A 20,067-nucleotide genomic window follows, 5' to 3' on the forward strand; every position below is an offset into this window, starting at 1 on the left:
GGGACACAAAGGGCCCCTTCGACACCAGCGGCCTCCTGCAGAAAGAGGAGAAGCTGCTCCAGCAGCAGGTCCCCAGCTGCCCGCAGCCCCGGGATGGTGCCTCTGTGTCTGTTGAGGCTGGGGGGTGGTGGGCAGCCACGCTGGCCCCCAAAGAGGTAGAAATGTCAATATTTTTCTAAGCAGAAGTTGAGAGTTGGCACTGCCCATGCGCGATGAGCTGGTTCCTGCGATGGACGGATGGATGGACGGATGGATGGACGGATGGATGGACGGACGGATGGACGGACGGATGGATGGACGGATGGATGGACGGATGGATGGATGGACGGATGGATGCGGGGCTGTGGCAGGCACCAGTGGGGCTCCTTCTCCATCCAGCCATTGCCAATGGGCTGCTGTTTGGACAACCTGTGGTGGCAGGTCCTCGCTGTGTTGCTTGAGTTTCATCTTGATGGCAGCAGCTCTGTCACCTCAGCCCTGCTGAGCCCGTGGGGTTTGCTCCGGCCTCGGCCCTGGCCCTGGGTGTTGCATATTCCCTAAAAGTCTCTTCCTCTCTGGTTTGAAGGATGGGGCAGCGGCGACGTTGCTGCAGCTGCCATTTCCTTTTATGCAGAGGCTTCAGGAGCAGAAACGGCGTCGCTGCCGGGTCGGACTTTCCCGAGAGTTCCAGCAGCAGCTCGCAGGAGAGCGGTGCCGAACGCCCCAGGGCAGGGCAAACCCCGGTCCAACGGCCCAGCTCCGCCGCTGCCGCGCCAGCCCTGGGCTCCTCCCACCCCCACACGGGGCAAGCCAAAAAAATCAAGATGATATGTCCAAATCATGATGGTTTTTTTGAGATGCTACCTCCAAATCGTGACATTTCTTAAGAAACCTAGAATCCATTTGGCTTTGGCATGGGGGACCAAGGGGAAGAACCCCGAATTATTGATCAGGTCATTGTGCCGATGTCAAGCCCGCTCCAATTTGGTGAGTTTATCCCATGGAAAGGTGACTTGGCTTTAAAATTTGTCACACACACACACACGCCCCTCAGCAAATCTTGCTGCAGCGATTTCTCTACCTGGTGGGTTGGGTGCTGCGAGGTTCCCCCCCCCACCGCCGGCATCAGCTGGGAGCATCGTCTGCTCCTGGCGCTGCTCCGGAGCCCGGCCGCCCCCCCGGGTCCTGCTGGGAAGCGCTTGTGTTTGTTTTGGGCAGCCTCAGCAGGGATTTAAAACTTCCAGTGGTAACAAATGGTGTTTTGTCTCGCTGCAGAGCAGCTCCGCAATGGGCATTGATAAAAAAAACCCAAACTACCCCTGGCTGGCTCCCGGGCTGATAAGGGCTGAGATAAATGTCATCCCTCCCTCCTTCCCCCTGACGGGGGCTGGCGCTCACTCCTGCGCCGGCTCGTGGAGCAGGGGATGAGCTGGTGGCATCATGAGACACCGTGGTCCAGGTGTCGCTCGCGCAGCCCGCGTGAGTGTGGTGGCTGCGCTCAGAGGGATGCTGGGGTCCCTGGGGGCCCTGGATGAGGATTTTCCAGACCCATGGAGCATCAGAGGGATGCCAGGGCCTCTGGATGAGGATTTTCCAGCCCCACAGAGTGTCAGAGGGACGCCAGGGGCTCTGGATGAGGATTTTCCAGCCCCACGGGGTGACAGTGGGATGCTAGGGGCTCTGGATGAGGATTTTCCAGCCCCACGGACTGTCAGAGGGATGCCAGGGGCTCTGGATGAGGATTTTCCAGCCCCACGGACTGTCAGAGGGGTGCCAGGGGCTCTGGATGAGGATTTTCCAGCCCCAGGGAGTGTCAGAGGGATGCTGGGGTCCCTGGGGGCTCTGGATGAGGATTTTCCAGCCCCATGGAGCGTCAGAGGGATGCTGGGGTCCCTGGGGCCTCTGGATGAGGATTTTCCAGCCCCACGGAGTGTCAGAGGGATGCCGGGGCCTCTGCATGAGGATTTTCCAGCCCCACGGAGTGTCAGAGGGATGCCAGGGGCTCTGGATGAGGATTTTCCAGCCCCACGGACTGTCAGAGGGATGCCAGGGGCTCTGGATGAGGATTTTCCAGACCCAGGGAGTGTCAGAGGGATGCTGGGGTCCCTGGGGGCTCTGGATGAGGATTTTCCAGCCCCAGGGAGTGTCAGAGGGATGCTGGGGTCCCTGGGGGCTCTGGATGAGGACTTTCCAGCCCCATGGAGCGTCAGAGGGATGCTGGGGCTTCTACATGAGGATTTTCCAGCCCCATGGAGTGTCAGAGGGATGCTGGTGTCCCCAGGGGCTCTGGATGAGGATTTTCCAGCCCCACGGAGCATCAGAGGGATGCCAGGGGCTCTGGATGAGGATTTTCCAGCCCCATGGAGTGTCAGAGGGATGCTGGGGTCCCTGGGAGCTCTGGATGAGGATTTTCCAGCCCCACGGAGTGCCAGCGGGATGCTTGTAGCCTGGGGCCAGTCGCTGGGGGCTGTTGGCAAACTCTTGGGGCCGACTTTGGGGTAACTCAGCCCCTGCTGGGAAACGGCACCCGGCTCAGCCCCGGCGGTGCCTGCGCCGGCTGCGCCTGTGTCTCTTTAGGGACCATCTAGGTGTTTTCCTGCATCCCGCCTGGGGATGCTTCCCCGGATCGGGCTCCGGCAGCCGGTACCTCCTGCACCATAAAAGGCAAAGCGCTGGGGAAGAGCCGCTGGGCTGGGAGCCGTGGCGGCCGCCGCTCGCTGCAATGCCAGGCATCCCGGCTGTGTATAAACGGATTAGAGCCCTCCAGCTCTCCCGCTCCCCCTCCTTCCGGAGAGCTTCCAGGAGCCCGCTTGGCAGAAGGATTATCCAAAGGGAGGAACTTTCTGCTTGAAGGGTTGTTTAGAGAAATGCCCAGAGGGTTAATAGGGATTTTTGATAAGTTATGTTTCGGAGTCTCCTAAGGGAAACTTGTTTCTGAGGCTGCTGTCGGGCTTCTGTGTTTATCCCGGGCAGGCTTTTTTATGTCGCAGCAATTCTCTTAGCAATAACGTATTCCCGCGGATCACTCCAGCCGATCCGTCTCTGCCCTGCGTGCTCGGTGCGGGCGGTATCTCTCCCCAAAACTCTGGGACGCGGACCAAGGCTGCGCGCCGCTTCCAAGGAAGGAGCGCTGGGGGGAGAGGCTCTGTGCCGGCCGGGCGCCGGGCAGGGAGGCAGGGAAGAGCGCCAGGGGCAGGGATGCGGGTTTCCAAGCTCTCCGTGAAACCCACGGAGGAGCTGACGGAGGTGATCCTGCCCAGACGAGCCGCAGCAGATGACCTGGCAGTAAATCGCTCTGGAAGCGGCGAGATCGGAGGGAAGCCAGGGAGGGTTGCTGCTCGGGAGCGTGGGGAGTTATTGCTGCGGCAGGTTGGGGAAAAGAGGAGAGTCCCTGAAGCAAGATGCCGATGGGCAGCAAGTCCTGCCTGTAACGGGCTGTGGACCAGCAAATGAGAAGCTGGGGGGTGCTTTTCCAGCTATTCAGGTGGGATATATTTGGGTAGGGACCGGTGCAGCGTCAATTTTGACAGCTGTTGTGTTAGGAGAGAGCCTCCTGCCCTGCCGCAGAGGACGGGCTCCATCGCGCCAACGTGCATTTTCATCTCTGCTGGCCATGAGGCTAAAAAATGCCGATTCACATGACCCAGGCACGGAGGCTTCCAAGCTGCCTCCGTCTCTCCCAGTAGCGGAGGAAGGAGAAGGCGGTGCTGAAAGTCTGCCGAGACCCAAGGTGGGAAGAAATCTTGGCTGGCCAGTTCCAAAGCATTTGGACCAGGAATTACAGTGACGGAGCTCCCCGCCATGGAAGCCTCCACCTGGCAGCACTATGGATATTTACAGGATGACACAAGTAAGGCGAGGGGGAGAGACCGCCCGACTTCCCGGGAAGCCTCTGCAGGGACGCGCGAGGATTATACTCTGCTGCAGCTGGGCCAGGAGGGCCTGGGGCACAGCCTGGAGAGGGGGGACATTCCCGACGCTGGGAGCGACACGCAAACCCCCGCCAAGAGGTCCGAGATGAGGAGCGGCGGGCAGAGGGGGCCGTGGGGGCTGGCAGGGGACCCGTGCTTGGAAGAGCACCCCGTGTCGAGAGGGTGCGGGAGAGGGGAGGAGGGAGAAGCCCCTCCGAAGGTGTACGAGATGGAGGTTGGGCAGGGGCGAGCGGGCAGGGGCAGGACGGTGAAGCCGGTGGTGTACAGGCTGGAGGAGAGCGAGTACAGGCGCCTGATCGAAGAGGCAGAAGCAGAACCTGAGGAGGAATGGGAAGCGACGGAGCACAAGGTACCCATGGTCCAGGAGGGCTACCCAGGGGACGGGAAGGTGGCAAGTCCGAACCTAAACCGGCTCAACGCTTTCCAAGGAGTCCTGAGGAGGCAGATAAGCCGTTCGGACTCCGAAAGCAGTGCAGAGAGCAGGCAAGTGAATAAACTGACCCTGAACTCTCCCTCGGAGAGAAACAAGCCGAGTGTGCCCATCAGGTCGGACAGCTTCGAGCGAAACGCCATGCTCATGGATTACATTTTGCAAAGCAAACAGGAGGCGACAACATCTGTTTCCTACATCCCCAGAGAGAGCGGCAAGGCGGCCGAGAGCTTCAGGCAGGCGGTGAGCTTCGCCCCCCAGCCTGACGGCACCCCGGACCTTTGCCAGAACGGCCAGACCGGCGAGGAGGATCTGGCCAGGAAGCCCGAGCCAGACAAGCAGGTAGCCAAAAGCCTCGAGAGAATGGTCTCTGGGGTCGCAAATTATGCCTCGGTGGCTAGAGACGCTGAAAAGCTCCCGAGACAGAGCAGCAGCCAGCTCCTCGAGAGCAGGGAACAGCTCGGGGGTGAAGCAGATGTAGGGATACTCGATTCATACAGCCAGAAAAAAACCCCACCGGCCCCTCCTGTCAGGTCCCACAGCAAAGAGAGCCTGGCTCTGAGTATGAGCAAGACCGTGGCGATGACCGAGGCGCTGCTGGAGCCCCTCAGGGATGCGGCGAAGCCTGCCAAGGAGCAGTGGGCATCTGCAGGCGCGGAGCAGCTCGCTGGAGGCAGGACGGCAGGAGGAGGGGGCTCGGAGGAGCCGGAGCGGAAGGGGAGGAAGAGTCAGGAGGACGAGAATGTGCTTAAAGTTGCCGACGCAAAGAAAACCTTCGAAAAGCCCAAGGCGGCAGAGGGGAAGGCAGCCACGCCACCGGCCAGCGTTCCCAGAAAAGGTGAGGTGCGAGGGCTCTGCCTCGCAGGGCGGATCCGGAGCCGAGGGGAGGTGGGAACACGGCGGGCGCCGGGCTTTTGAGAAAATCCCTGCCTTGTCATAGCCCAGCAATAGACGGGATGCGCTCGGGGCAGGGTTAGTGATCTACGGTCCTAGCGAGACGGGATGAAAATCAGGTGTTGATTCACGTCTGCTGTTTGTTTGGTAAAAGTACTTTTTGTGGTGAAACCGTTTTGTGAGAAAGGGATTTGCTTTTTAAGACTCTCCTCTACGTGACCAAATACAATATCCAGTACTCTCACACAGCTTTTCACAAACAGACACAGGGCAGAAGTGCCCATATGATATTTTCTCCCACCGTCACGTGGGATTATTTGCCTCTGTCTCTCTAAAGCATTGGGTGGGCCAATATCACTTTATTTCAGCTATGGCATAAAAAGGAGGCATTTTTGTCCTTAGGTTCTTTTTCTCCTGCGCTGTGACTTGGCTGAATAAGCTTTTCAGGAGAACAACATCAACTTTCACCAACCCTTTCACTGGAAAACTATGGATAAATGAACTTGGTTGGAATTTTACCGGTAAAAGGGCGGTTGTGCAGAAATAGGGAGAGGTTAGAGATGAGTGTTTGGTTGGGAGTTTGGATCCTGCAAGGAGGTGTCAGACCCGTGCTGGTTAACTTACATCGTCTGTTTATTGACAATCTGGAATTGTGGATTTCCTTATAAGGGAAAATAAATGTTTTAAGGCACAGGAAATCTAAGCTAGCTTTGAATTGAATAGCATGTTTACTTAAAAAATAGGTGTGATTATCCCACGGAGCTTGGTACATTGTGCTGTCAATTACTCTCGTTCACAGAAGTCACGAAATCAAGTCAGAATACGAACATTGCCACAGAGATTGTGTGCGTGTCAGTGATAACAAAAAGCCTACAGCAAGGAAAAATAGATCCTATCCTCTCGGGAAGCAGCTGAAGACATATTATCAGTCTCACGATGTAAAGAAATAGGGTTGTGAAATATTTGTCGCTGCAAACTACCTGCCGTCGGACAGACGCAGGCTCCGTACGTGGAGCAGTGCTGGCACCGGCGCTAGGGGGGTGGCTGGATCTCCGCAGCCCCCCCTGCTCCTCCTGGAGTGGGAGATGTGTCTGATTAAATGGTACAGCTGATACGGCGTGTCTCCATCAGCCAGATCAGACGGAGGGATGTTTTCGTCAGCGATGGGGCGTGCAGCCTTTGCGGGGAACGGGAGGAGCAGGTGGATGCCGTAGGTGATCTTGCAGAAGAGGGGGGTGAGAAGGGACGAGGGGAAATCGCGCTCCATCCCTAAGGCGATACCGGCTACAGCTAAATCACTCCTGACAGATGTTTACCCGCTCCTGCTTCAGAAGAAATAGGGAGGGAGGGTCAAGACAATCTATTTTAGTGCTGAACTGTGAAAACGTCGCAATAAAGAAGAGTAGGGACAGCTTCTCATTTTGCTGCATCTGTGACATAGTCTGTTTGGGGTTGGGTTTTTCTTTAAAATCTGTTTCTAAACCTGTATCTTCCCGAATCTCATACTGCCTAACCAAACACAACCATCTCGCGTATATTTACCATTATATGATTCCTTTCTTATACCTCTGATTTTTCCAGCACCTTTGGTCCAACTTGATCCTAGACAGCAGGGAGAGAAAGAGAACAAGATGGCAAAAGGATTCAGAACTGGTTGAATAATGAGGACGAGACTAGGATATGTGCTAAGTGTCAGCTGGAGTGCTACAGGAGTCACAGCACCGAGCCTCGCGTTACCGCTCACTGGCTGATTTTTTTTCCGCTGTTCAGAATGATAGGAAGTGTCAACCCCAGGATATTCATGTTGTAAATAAAATACAGCTTGCTTTTTTCATTATTTATTCATTTTTTTGGCGTTCTGCTTTCTTGTCTCTCTCTCCCTAGTCAATCATCTGCTGTAGTGGCGATAGCGACAAAGAAAATCCCATCTGTTGCAACTAATTGCTTCGTTTTTATTTGGCGTCCCAACATTTTAATTAGGTATTGGGACCACATCCCCTTTATGGCAAAAATGGGGGGGGGGGGGGAATAAAGAAAAATATATTTCCCAATCCTGTACAGTGATGGAGAAGAGAAATACATGAGGAAATAGACTGGCTCAAACTGAATTTGGAGATTTCCTTTCACTGTAAAAACGGGGGGCAGCGCGTGTCTCTATGCCCTTCCTGTGGCGGGGTTGGTAGGGAGGTGTGTGACATCTGTACTCCTGCATATGACACGCAGGAGAGTGTGCATATGCAGTAAGAGATGTGCTTTACGAAATGTATTTTAAATCATTAATAACAATAGCATAAATTATTAATCCCCATCCTGACCTAATGTTCACTTACTATTACTTGTCCATCTCCGGCACTCCCATCCTCACCAAGCAGCACACAAACGGTGTCGATGCAAGCGCCCGCTCACCGCCGTGGGTTTTCATTACCCTTTGGGGAGAGGGGGGGCTGCGATCTGAAACCCAATTCACTGGGTCTGGAAATAGCGCAGGGACCCCCTCGATGTCACGCAGGGCTGGGAATAAAACCAAGGGCTGCTGACTCCTAACCCCCTGCTTTAATTCACATCCTCCTCTTTCTTCCTCGTCCACATGCTCCGACACACTCTCACACGCTTCTCCCTTCCTGGCTGTTGTTTGAAAAATCTGATGGAACATATTGGCTCTCCTTATCTTCATTCCATAATTCTACAGCTCCCCTTTCTGGCCGAGGATTGAATAAGGCCAAACCAAGTGGATTTTGTTCTCTCTCTCTCCAGACAGACGCTTTGCTGGCTGCGGGGAACAGATCGGCACAGGGCAACACCTCCCTGGGCGGAACACGTAATCCCTTCCAGGAGACAGAATTGATTAGCTGTAATCAAGAGCTGTTACGTGGTGGCTGTTAGTACAATTTTGTCTTGGCAGCCGCTCAACGTTTGACGATCATTGAAATGCCCCTTAAAAACCAGGCTCGTAAGCAGTGTAATAAAGCTACCCTCGCTGTTCGATGCGTGCCCAGCAGACATTGAGAAAACAAGGCAGAAAGAGTAAATCCAATGCTATTCCACGCACAGAAAAGGGCTTGGGTTATTTTTTTCCATTGCACTCGGTTCAGATTTCCCTGCATAAAAACCCCAGCGCATTCCAGTAATGTTAAGTGAAGTGTACGATCACATCACCGATTTCAAGGGGAGCAGCTCTTCTCAGCGCTGCTGAATCTGCCCTAAATCTAAATCACGGGAGCCATAGAAGATGAAACATAAAAACACGCAACTTTCAGGTGGGAGAACCTAGTGCTTCCTGTAAAGTTATTTAAATATAATAAGAAATCAAAAGGCTTCAAGAGATAGATTAGATAGATAGATAGATAGATAGATAGATAGATAGATAGATAGATAGAGGACACAAACGTCCTTCAAAAGTTGTTCAACTTGGGTATCTGCAAAGCTGAGGTTTGAAACACAAACTGTCATGTCCGGCTAAGTCACTGGCGTGACTTAGATGTTAAGCTGCAAAATAACAGGAGTTTAAATTGCTGATCTCTCTAAACCCTCTGTAAGCTGTTTTCCTTCATTCAGAATATATTTAGCGATGAGGATTTAAGGAAATTGAAATGTTTGAGACAAATTCATCCCTCAAGTGACTTTAGTGGTTCTGAATGACTGGGTTTGCCGTCCGGCTAAGTATTGCTCAGAGACTCCAAACCAAATTGCATGATATCAGCTGAAGGCCAAAACCGCCAAAATTTCTCCTAGAAAGAGGTGTTTTTGTCTGTCTTCACCTTTTTTAACTAATAACACCGCACTGGCAGAGGAGGCTGGGGGCAAACTGAAGGCATTGCTTATAAGGCATGTCAAGATCACCGTAGGAACAAACTGGCGTGATTTATTGCAGCGATGGAATTGATGCATATTTGCAAGGAAGCTAAATTTAGCCGCTGACTTAAGTTTGAGAGGTGGAGTCTGTAGACACGGCGCTGTTTCCGTATAAAGGCTGTGAGATAGGCTGTTTGCAGCAGTCGCGCCCCGATGCAGCGGACGGTGAAATATGTGGGATGGGCAAAACTAGCGAAATAATACTTTTGAACACATTCTGAATCTTTTCTGCAAAGCTTAATGACCAGGGGTGTTGGTACTGATAAAATGGAAGGACAAACTTTGTTGTGTGGTTCCTTGTAGCTGCAAGAATTTGGTAATGGGATATTGGCCTTTAAAAAAATTAGAATTTGTGACATATTTTGACAAGCTGTTAAGCTTACATCGCTCTGGCTATAATTTAAGTACTGTTTGTTAGAATGATTTTATTCAGCTGAAGTGATGAAGATTAGTGTTTACGGCGGAACCAAAGAGCATGTGTAAAACCTCAGCCGTTCCTTCTGTTGTTGAAGATTTCAGCCTGAAACGCGTGTCATTTCTTCATCACCTCGTAGGGTGAGCTGTCACGATCTCAATGGCTCGTTTAAACCAGGTCAGGATCTGAGTGATCTTTGGAGCGTTTCCATCCAGACATTTAAGGAAGCACTAGCGAAAATTCAACAGGTGTTGTTTCCTTCTGAGCCCATCCTTAGTGACTCTCCCAAGGCCGCGTCGAGCAGGCTGTGCCGCAGGAGTGGCCACCCCTGCAGTGACAACGGCAACCAGGAACCACCCGTTCGGGTGGCAGTCATGGAGAGGACGAGGTTTCAATCACATTTCTCAGGACCCATTTCACTTTGTGTCCTCCGTGCATCCCTCTCTTTTTTTTTTCAGATGGATGCCAAAAAACTTCCTTGGTTTTTCCAAGCTTTTGGGTAGGGCTGGCTACTGCTGCCTTCGCTGTTTTTTCAGTCCTGGATAAAGTACTTTTCAGTCCAGGATAAAGCCTGCTACGTGCTTAAAATATCATTTCAAGCTTGCCCACTCTTTTGAGCTAGATACATATATGTAATATATTTAAGTATCATTTTTTTATGAAGTTTTAACCCACATGCACAGGTTCGAGACTCCTAATAAATTAATGGCCGTGGGACTGGCAGTCAAGACACTCGGCTCTATCACTGACTCATTGTGTGACCTTCAGCAAGTCACGTACCTACGTGGAAAATATGAATCACAATCTAAACCCACTAAACTACAGATTACCTGCAGGTCTGCTCCGAGGCTGCCAAACTACTTTTGTTTTCTTCTTTTTTAGCTTTAAAGAGATTGTTTGAGGGAGGAGGGTGGAGAGTAAGTGCGCTGGGCTGGCTTTCAGAAGGAAGGTATTAATTTCACGGTAATTGGTGCCGCGGGCAGTGCGGGGCAGGGATGCTGGCTTGCAACTCTAACCTTTGGGTGTATAATATTTTTATCAAGGTATTGCTCAGTACGTAAAAGAGACTTTCCTGCTTACTGAATCAGTGGCTAGTGTCAAAGTTTAACAAATGTTGGAGAACATTTGCTTGTTTAATTTGTAGCTACTGTGGCATCTGATGTTTCCATCAGTCGTAATCAGTTAACCAGCAAGACCATAACCAATTTATCTCTGTGAGGTTTTCTGCATGTTTTAACACCCAGCTATGGCTTACCAGGGGGTAGCTCACAGTCCTGCAGCAGTTTCATGCGGGAAGAGGAGGGTTCTCAGCTGAGCTCATCCCAACACACATATTTCTCCAAATTCTGAAGGATTATAAAGGGAGTTACAGGTTTGTTGCTCCCCTGAAAAATTAGGCCCCTTAAGCACCTAACCACATGCAAATGAATTTGCAAGTATTGGCCAAAACATATAAGGAAGTTAGACTAGCTTTTGGTTTTGGCCATGTATGGTAAACACTGTGCAACGTGGGCACTGATCTAGCATCATTCGTCTGCTCTTCAAGTTCCCTGGAGGAACAGAAACACGCAGGCTCTGGGACTGGTATTACTCTGTGCCTTGGGGTGTTTGCTGCACAGGTACTCACCTTCTTACTGTTTACTGTGTACTATATTAATAACCGTTAGCCTCTTTCATCCAACAGCAGACAAACCCCCCCTCTTCACAACCACATAAGCCAGCACCGCCAGAAGTGGCTTTACTTTTAGTGCAACGGGGAGAATCTTAGCCTTCCAGCTACTGTCCTGTGCTTCTCATTAAAGTGTGATTTTTAGCAGGGGCTTAAGCTCTCCTTTTGTCCCCGTCTTGCTGGCAGTGCCGTTTTCCATGGCAGCTACTGGCCCCAGCAAGTCAGCGTGACAAAATGCGGCGACGCAGTTGTTTTTCTTGCAGAACTGTTGGTTCCCTTGCTTTTTGCCGCTGGCAGGCTCTAGCTGTGCCCCGCTCGGCCCAGGCCTCGCAGAGGGAGCCACATCCGCAGGGTTGTGCCTCAAATACCAGCGCTTGCAATTTCGGGGGTTCGTTGCCATAGTGGCCCAAACCCACCCTGTCCTTTTTGCCGGTGCGTCCCCACCTTTGCTGGCACCCTGGGTACCTCAGGCAGAGGAGAAGGGTGGCGTGCCAGCAGGGAGCCGCGGCTGGGCCTGTGAGGGAGGAGGCCAGAGCCGCGGCTGGGCCTGTGAGGGAGGGGGCCTAAGGCAGGCTGGGGAGCGGCAGGGAGCGCCGACGCGGCTGAGGGAACCGGGCTGCCAGGGCCGTGAAGGGGCGAGGGGACGATCCCCTTCAGGCAGGGTCTCGCCCCACCGCCGCCGCCCCACCGCCGCCGCGGCTCGGCCGCCATCGCTGCCCACACCAGCCGGCGGCGGGGAGGAGGGGCGGGGAAGCGAGGCAGCGCGCGACCAGGCGTGGCGGCGAGCGCCGCGCCGCCATTGGCCAGAGGGGCCGCCACTCACCTCTCCGCCCCGCCCTCCTGCCGAGCGAGGCGGGAGGGGAGCGCGCAGGCGGCGGGAGGTCTCTGCAGGGGGCGTGGTTTAAAAGTGGGCGTGGCCTTACGTGGGCGTGGCCTGGCGCTGGCACCGCCCGCCCCCGCCGCGCGGCGGTCAGTCAGTCAGTCAGTCAGGCAGGCGGGCGGCGGCGGCGGAGCGGCTCCGCCGGGCTGAGGAGCGGACGCGGGGAGGCGGCTCGGGATCGCGGTGCGGAGGAGAACCGGGGCAGCGGGGCGGCAGCGGGAAGGGGTGGCAGCTCGGCGGGGCGGGAGGGTAGGGCGGGCGGCCGGCCCGCCGCGGGGAGGTGGCGGTGCCCGCGGGAGGGCGGCGGCGGGCGCCGGGCAAGGGCTGGGCTGGGCAGGGCGGGCGGGGGTCCGGCCGGGCGGGCTCTTCCTGCGCGGGGCCGGGCCGCCGCCGCCGAGCCCTTCCTGCGGCGGCGGCCCGCTGTCAGCGCCCGGGCCTGCGGGAGGAAGCGCCCTCCCCACCCCGGCCGTTGGGAGCCGCGCTCAGCCCGGGGCTTCTCCCCCGCTCTCCGCCTTATTAGGTAGCGGAGCGGCCCCGGGGTCGCCGCGGGTTCCGGCATCCGGCCGGGGCTCGCAGGTTGCCGGCAGGGCATGCCCCGGGCGGGGCCGGGCTCTCCTCGGGCAGCCCCCGCACACCTGATGCGGGCTGCCAGCCCCGGCTGCTTTCTGCGAGGAGAAAACGAGGGGGTGTTTTTCCTTTTGTTCGGCAGGTTTGGGTTTTTTTTTTTCCTTTTGTTTTTTTTTTTTGTTTGTTTTGTTTTTGTTTGGTTGGTTTTTTTCTTTTCTTGTGCTTTTGTTTTGTTTTTCCTTTTTCCCTTTTATTTTCATGGCGATGCAGCAGCAGCTGGATGGCAGCGGCGTGTGCGTGTCGCCCCCGGAGTGCCGCGTCCCCGCTGCCACCCTGTAACGTTGCAGAGGACAAAAGATGACCAGAGGGTTTATTTTTATTTTTATTTTTTCTTTACGCTGGTGTTGAGCGGGTTCATGTCACCTTATTAATGTCCCTTCCGAGTGTGTTTGGGGGATGCGTAAAGTCGTGGGTTGTACGAGATGCTCCCGGGCTTTGTTTTTCTATGCAGAAAGCCACATTGTTTTAATGGCGATATGTCAAAGGCCAGAATTTAAAGGTTAGTACTTCTCCGTGCTTCTCCACTCACGATACACGGAAAGGCGTCTGACACGCAACCGCACAAACGTTCAGCGGTGGCACCCCAGACTAGACAATGTGATGCTGTGACTGCACAGGAGACAGGTTGTTTTTTTTTAAAAAAAAAAAAAAAAGAAAAAGGGAGTTGAAAGCTGACTGGAAACAAAAGTAAAACTGATTGATGCAGTTTTATTGTTAAAGATAAGTGATATGCATTAGTGTTGTGGGTTTTTTAATAGCTGTAGTTTTAGTCCTGTACATGTTTGTTTGAGCGCGTCTATTCAGCCTATTCATGCAGATGTGCATGTGGATTAGTATAAGCAGGACCAAGGATGGTAGCAAAATGAAAGAGTGACATTTTTGAATCTACTAGGCTGCGGCTGGTTTTTCGGCTTGCTGATACCGATTCTGGTTTAATTTTAGGCCAGGCTGTATCTGAATTACCTGGCACTCTCCTTCATAAGCCCATGCAGGAGAGATGCTCGGTGCCTGCTGGAAGTGTGGGAAAATGGTGTGAACTGGCACAGCCCGTCCTGTAAGAAGTGTGTTCATATGTGCTGAATGTGCGATGGCTAGAGAAAACAGCGGGTATCTTGTTGCGTGAGGCAGGAGAGGGTATATTCGATTTTCACTTGAATAACAAGCATTGAATCATCTTTTCTGCTCAAGGGGAAAAACAGATGGCTGTGCGCTCACCGAGACGTTTTATTGCAGCTAGTATTCGTGTTTGCTAAAGACTGTGTACACAAAGGTAGAAGATCAAATACTGTTGTGATAAAGTCAATGCATGTTTGTTTTGTGTATATATTTTTTAAGTATTTTCAGTAGTCATAGTAAGACCTGACACTCAGGTACATGTCAGGGAGCATTTGCTTTGTGTTTGTTTTAATATAGTGCTTCATAATAGTAATTTTTCAGTGGTCACTTGTAGCCTTTTATACAGATTGCTTTAATCAGCATTTGTGTGTCTCCCTTAATGTTCTCTGTTGGCATTGCTCTATCTTCGAGTGAGCAGCCTTTTCAAACATCATTGGATTTTTTCAAGTTAAATCTTCATGCTTATTGCATCTGTCACTTCTGGGATTCACTCCAAGCAAAAGGCAGAGATTCAGTGTAACGGCAATGAGAAGGAATGCACAGAAGGGTAAAATATCAGCTTTCCTGAGTGATGCAGCAAAGGATGCCGAGAGATCTGCCCTCAGTAACCATTCCATGCATCATGCTCAAGATTAATATTAGACTTTAATGACGGCTGCATAAAATGGCTCATTATAGCACAGCATTGCGTTTTGACCGTAAGAGAATTTATGTTATGGGTTTTAATTTGATTATCGATTCCGAGGAGTATAACTTGGATGCCAGCTTCCTATTTTCAAGACACGAGCAAAACACTTCCTGGCCTGAGTTCGCAGCTTGGTGAGGTCATCAGCGCACCACTCCCAGGGCTAGGAATGTCCTTTTAGGCAAACTCACAGGCACATTTTCACTTGACTTTTAAAGTATGGGTTTGTTTGTTTTGATTTTGTTTTACTGAGGCTTTTGTGATAATCTCAGTCCTTCTCTAAGGATGCGTTGGAACAGAAACTCGCTGAGGATTTGAAGTGCCCCAGTTTAAGCGTTTACAGGGCGTACGAACAGGAGTTAAAATCTCTGTGTTCTCTCTGAGCTCTTTCCCTGTAGTCTCCCCCACCTATTATTTTTGGTCTGCTTATATTCTGGTTGTTAACTTTGAAATTAATCTGATTAGAAACTGCTTACAGCTTTAGTTTACAGTCACGCTGGTTGTGTAGCCGCATGTGAAAAGTCAGATTGTCGGTAGCTTTAGGCTGACAGGATGTGAACTGGTATTTTTTTGTCACGATATGCACGAATGCAGGTGGTGGTGGCATTGCTGGGATGAACGTCACGTCAAAGCTAAAGCAGAAAGGTTTCGGTTAGCCGAAGTGACTCAGGAAAGCTAGCGGTGAAAGTTGATTATTCCAAATGTGTTGAACATGCCAGTATAGTTGGGAATTGATTACTGAGCCTTTTCTTTATATTTGCTAATAGGATTGCTTTGTTCTGTTTTTCCTCATGTGAGTAACTCTACTAAAAAGGAATTGTTTCTTTTTGAGGTTATAATTATTCAGTAGTTGACTTTATATGTGTTTTTTAGATGACAGCGTCAGGCGGGTAAAATACCAGGTGACACTAGAATCGTGTGGCTTCTCGGCATAGCAGTGACGAGCCCGAGAGGTCCCACCGGCAGCTCTGGCTTTGTGCTGGAGGATTCTCTGATGCCGAGTCTGGCGCTGATGGTCCTCAGAGGAACAAAATGTCTGGAGAGGTTCCTAATGGAATATACCAGCCATTAGTTGTATTACCAACCATTAGTTGTGTATGTGCCTGTAGTGAATACAAATCTGATCAGATTTAATGGCTGGATGTGAGTGGTGGTAACGGTGTAGTTATAAAACAGAAGGTGACTGTTTGGGCACTGTTGCACACTCCTTCAAATAGGTAATTTTGCTTTACACCTCTCCCATGCAGTTCATCATGCCAGTGAGAGAGATGCAATCTCTTTACAGCAGACATCTTCGTAAAAAGTCACAAAGTGCTCCTGAAATGGAGGAGGCTTTTGTGACGGGGTACCATAAAAGCTTTAAAGTTCCGCCCCGAAGGTCAGGAACCGGCAAGGAGCTTGACAGAGAAATAAAGAAAATGGTATCTGCTACTGCCTCCTAAGGGGAAAAAAACCCCATGTTGTTCTTTCGGGGGCTGGTGGCCTGCTGGTGCTCTCACGGTGCCAGTCGATAGAAGAGGTCTCCTCGGTTTAGAGGTGACAAAGTAAAACATGGGCTCTTTGTCCATTTTTCCTCTCTGCTTTTCTTCTTCGTTAATGAGTTAGGTACCAAGGTAGAATCACCAGCACTGGAGACAAGACAATAGCATTTCTTCAACATCATCACTTTGCATCTTCAGCGTTACTTGCTTTGTCTTACCCCAGTTTTGTTGATGATAACAATAAATGATACATAATATGGTTTTTGCTATGAGCATGTAATGAGCCTGTTGAGGTCTGGCTCTCGGTGGGAGAAGCTGCATGCGGTTGGATCCGTTATAGTGACTCTGTTCAACATTAAGCTGGGCCTCTCGATCCATCATAATTAGGTTTTTCTTGTTTTCCCTTTTAATAATTTGATTTGAAAAAGCAATGGAAATAAAACAGCGGTGGGATCTGACTTAAAGTGATTAAGGTTCGGCCTGCTGCGGTCAGGCGCGCTGGGATGAGCTCGCGGCTTTCGTCTGGAGCATTGCTGAGCTGCGCTTAAGGCCAAGTGTTCCCTTTAGCCACGGTTTCCTTGTGGCTCTCCAAATCTTGGCTGGCCATAGCATCTTTGTCTGTAATCTATGGGTGTACAAGCATATATGTAATCTACGTACAATTGTTCTTAGCCGAATATGAAGGCAACCATTTCTGCAGTCTTGTCAAATATGCCTGAGCGGATTTCATAAAACTAGAGGAGAGTGGTGTGTCTAAAACTAAGACTATCTACGTATGAACCTAGGCAATACATCTCACCTGCAGTTCCTGGTAAAAGTAGTCCCTGGAAAATGGACTGAAAATCATTCTGGTTGAAGTATTTAGAAATGTAGGAACTTCCCTTCCCTCCCCCTCCATCCCTGTAGTTCTGCATATAGTTGCCATAGAGACTGTGTTCTGGGGTCCTTGAAAATCCATTGTTTATCTCGCATAAATGTATAAACCTGCGGTACTGAAACATCGCACTTTGAAGTGTCCCCTTCCCGTGCAAATCTGATAGGGACTCGGCATCCTCCAGTACTGCAGATTTGGATATTGGACGTGCGTCAGGCACAGTCAGACAAACTGATAATGGGTATAATTAGCACCACCAGGGATTAGCAGGCAGTAACAAATTCAAGCCATAGTAAGCACTCTGTCCCTTGGGAGCCAGGCAAACTGGCAGTGCTGGGCAGATGATCACTTGATATGGAAGATAGTCATCAGCAAAGGCTCCACGGTGAGGGACTCAGCTCACTGCTAGTATTACCTCTTGGAATTGCTTCTTTTTTTTTTTTCCCCTCCTTTCACTTTAAATACTTAAAAACCTCACGGTTTGATAGCCATGCTGGAACCCAAACGATTTGGGGGTATATGCTTGGCATTCACTTGACACTTTTCATCATACAGCGGCCAGGCAGCGTTACAGTTGTTTCTTGCAGTTACCCGTGTGAAACAGATTGATATCCTTGTTTCCCGATTGGAAATGTGAGGTTAAGCATTTCACTCGGGGTCTTGTAGGTACTAAGCTGGGAATACTTCCACCATATAACGAAGGTGGTTCGTATATTTGCACCAGCACACATAGTGGGATGTGTGTGTGCATAAATGGCCATTCTTACACTTAGATTTCCAACTGTTAATTCCTTACTGCAGTACTTACATTAATTATACTGCGTGGTGGAGGATGGAGTAAATAGGCACAAAGCTATCTTGTGCAGAACAGGAGGTGGATCAAATTTTTTTGAGTTCTCGGTGAATATTTTTTTTTAAGGTTTATTTTCATTTTTGGATCTGCTGAGATCGGTTTGCGAGGCAGGGAAAAAAACCTTGAGCCGGCTTAGACAAAAATGAGTTGCCAGACGTACTTCAGCGATATATACTTCTGCTTTAGCACAGCATGAAGTGTGGGCACAAAACACTTCTAGCTGAGTGTCGTCGTGCCTTCCAGCATCTTTTTCCTGGCCGCTGCTGCTTTCTGCAGCAATTTGTTAAAGTTCTGCATGGTGTCTTAAGGTGCTGTGGTTTAAAGGGGGCTACCCTGGTGCGGCCTCCTGTTTCGCCATGCCTTGGATGCAGGGATGTTACCTCCATGCACTTCCTTTTGCTCCCCGGTGTTTCTTTGCGGGTAAAGGTTATCTTTGTGCTCTTTATATGTAGTGCTTGCATCATTGATCTGGTCTACATGGGGAATTCTTAAGCACTATGACAGATCACATAAAAACCAGCTGGGGCTTATCTCAGCGTAATACTGCCTCTTGTTTTGGCTGGTCTCCTCCAGAACTGCTGTAAATGCCACAGGGGACTCTCCAAGGGCTGGAAGTGTGGGTTGCACGTGCAGTGACACCACTGTCAAGCTGACAGGTAAGTAAAGCTTAAAGGTCATTAGACACAGGCTGTAATTCTTCGTGCCTCTTACTGAAAACAGGTTCCCCAGCTGAGAGCAGCCAGCTGCAGGTCCCTTCCCCAAGAAATCAGCCTTTCCCTGGCAGGTATCAGGGTGTGATTCTCCCCGTCAGGTAGGCAGAGAGCTGCCGTGGGAGTGCTGGGGGTGTCGGGGACAGCAGCTACGTCCCTCGTCCTTGGCACAGGGAGCCTGTGGGCGTAGGAAGATGTTTTTCCTTCTTGCATCTGAAACCTTTCTTTGTAGTGTAGCAGTGATGTTTATTAAAGCCGCTTGCTAAACTAAATACACTTTCCTAAGTAAATTTATTTTTTTTCTTGCCTGCCTGGAGAGGTGAGAAAGGTGCTCCGTGCTGCACTCCTGGTTTGACACCAGCTCGCCCAGGTTGCTGCCCTCTCGGCTATGGCGTGCAGCAGCCGGGGCTCTGCCGCAGCAAAGGACAGCAGCCTTGGCCTGAAACGGATCAGCGACAAAGAACGTCTGTAGGACAGAGGAAATGTGCTTGAACTTGGAACCCTTTGCTAAAACAGATATTTGAGGGGCTGTAATTGGTACCACAAGGTAGGGATTTGAAATCAAGTTAGCAGATTGAACTATCTGGATTTGAGTTTTAGCCTCCTCTAGTCCCTTCCTCCCTCCCCCAGCCCTGATTTCAAATTGCATGTTACGGAAACAGGACAGAATGACAATGGTACTCTTTGAATTATAGGCTGCTTGGCCAGAAGAGCTGGCAGGACAGCAAATGGAAATCTGGAGAAATACAGGCCAGTTCCAACTGTGAGAATTGAGATTCATTTTGCAGCTTATTTGTGCAGCATTAAAATCTGAAACGCGTTTGCGTTGTCCGGTCTGAACCTTCTGCGTTCTTCTGTGCTGAGGATATTGTCTTTGACAATTAACCGTTGTTGGTTTTATTTCGAGGACATCAAAAGCTCAACGTGAGCGCCTCACCTCTTGGATGGGTGCTGTTGAGTAGCTTGAGGAGTGAAAGCCGCTAAATTGGGCTCCAGTTTAGCTGGCGTTTGGATGAAGGTGTTTCTTAGGCTGTGCTAACCAAGCCCATTACTGCTTTTTAGAGTGGAGTGTTTCCATTCAGAACGGCAGCCTGATGGGCCACGCCGGTCTGTGCTGTAACTGCAGTCTGTCCGTGACATTGTCCACCTCTCCGGCCCATCACGTCTGCCGTTCGTTACAGGGCTGGAAACAAACTTCAGACACCACAACAGAGGTGTATGGCTGCAGCGCTGGTCCAAGAGGTGCTGCCATTACGCCTGGCCGTCCTGCTCCTCGCTGATCACGTCCCCCAAGGCAGCGCTGTCTTCTCAGAGGCAGGTCTGGGTGTTGCGCTCCATCCAGCAGACCAGCGGAGCATTTGTGGTCAGGCAGGGCCATCTGGAGAATGCTGCATCCTCGCTTGGTCAGTCTGACTCACACTTGGCTGGTCTGTTTGTGAGCCTCGGTTGTGCTGATCTGTTGTTTCTGCTTTATTTCTAAGTTGCGAGGAATTTGTGTCCCGGCTAACTTCATGTTTATAGCGGAGGGCTTTCTGCAGGTCTTGGTTTCCTGGTGGTGGTTCTCAGGCTGTAGTGCTGCAGTGCTCTTGAAGAACTAGGACCTTTTATCTCCAAGACCGTTTATCTCCTTAAAACATCTGTAACATTTATAGTTTCTTCCCGTAGATACC

The 20,067-nt window shown here is 51.1% G+C and overlaps 1 protein-coding gene across 2 annotated transcripts in view; it reads left to right on the forward strand.

Annotated features, from left to right (window-relative positions):
* CORO1C (coronin 1C) overlaps positions 1–20,067 on the forward strand; it is a 58,776-nt gene that overhangs the window by 1,205 nt on the left and 37,504 nt on the right. Inside the window, exon 1 of one of the 2 annotated variants that reach the window (XM_063350766.1) lies at positions 12,088–12,234. The exons of the other annotated variant lie outside the window; for it this stretch is intronic. The gene's annotated coding sequence lies outside the window, so the exon portion shown is untranslated. Of the gene's footprint in view, positions 1–12,087; positions 12,235–20,067 lie in introns of those variants that run through there. 2 annotated transcript variants of the gene reach the window in all.

This window comes from Chroicocephalus ridibundus, chromosome 13 (genome assembly GCF_963924245.1).
Source record: "Chroicocephalus ridibundus chromosome 13, bChrRid1.1, whole genome shotgun sequence".
Taxonomy (NCBI): domain Eukaryota; kingdom Metazoa; phylum Chordata; class Aves; order Charadriiformes; family Laridae; genus Chroicocephalus; species Chroicocephalus ridibundus.